We start from the raw sequence: 589 nt of genomic DNA on the forward strand, positions 1-589 counted from the left end.
TGATCACTATGAGGCCGCTACTACAACTTCAATTACAACTATCGTATTTATTTTTTTAAATGCATTTTCTGATTTACCTTGTTCGTTTTTTCAAAATCAAATCTAATCTTTACACTAAACACTTCTATAAAAATTAAAAAAAAAAAAAAAAAAAAAAAATCCATTTTTTAAGTAACTAGTACTTACTAAGCAAGGTTATCACATCATAAGAGTGTATACATATATGTTTTAGTATCTTTATGTTATTTATTTATATTTTTTTTTTTTATAAACCATCATTAATTTCTGGATTATATGCGTCTAAAATGTATGACTTCCGCTCTAATGTTGATTTGTTCTTAATAGTAGATAAAGAGAAGAATAAATAAGTACACGTACGTATGTATATATATATAACATAATATAACACGATTTATATGCTTATATGTACACATTCAATTTTTTCATTTTCTTCCTTTTTATTCTTTTTACATTGCTAGCTATAAGCCTCTCATTATTGAAATCTAGAAAAAAAAAAAAAAAAAAAAAAGCACGTGGCAAAATGTTCGTTACTATTTAGTACCAAAAAAAAAAAAAAAAAAAAAAAAAA

At 22.8% G+C, this 589-nt stretch overlaps 1 long non-coding RNA gene across 1 annotated transcript; it reads right to left on the bottom strand.

Annotated features, from left to right (window-relative positions):
• Positions 1-76: 76 nt before the first annotated feature.
• LOC111533428 lies at positions 77-504 on the bottom strand. Its single transcript, XR_002728862.1, has 3 exons — positions 472-504; positions 274-337; positions 77-124 (listed from the first exon to the last, which is right to left on the bottom strand). It is a non-coding gene; the product is annotated as an uncharacterized LOC111533428 (long non-coding RNA).
• Positions 505-589: the final 85 nt, after the last annotated feature.

The sequence above is a fragment of the Piliocolobus tephrosceles genome, unplaced genomic scaffold (assembly GCF_002776525.5).
Source record: "Piliocolobus tephrosceles isolate RC106 unplaced genomic scaffold, ASM277652v3 unscaffolded_15082, whole genome shotgun sequence".
Lineage (NCBI taxonomy): Eukaryota > Metazoa > Chordata > Mammalia > Primates > Cercopithecidae > Piliocolobus > Piliocolobus tephrosceles.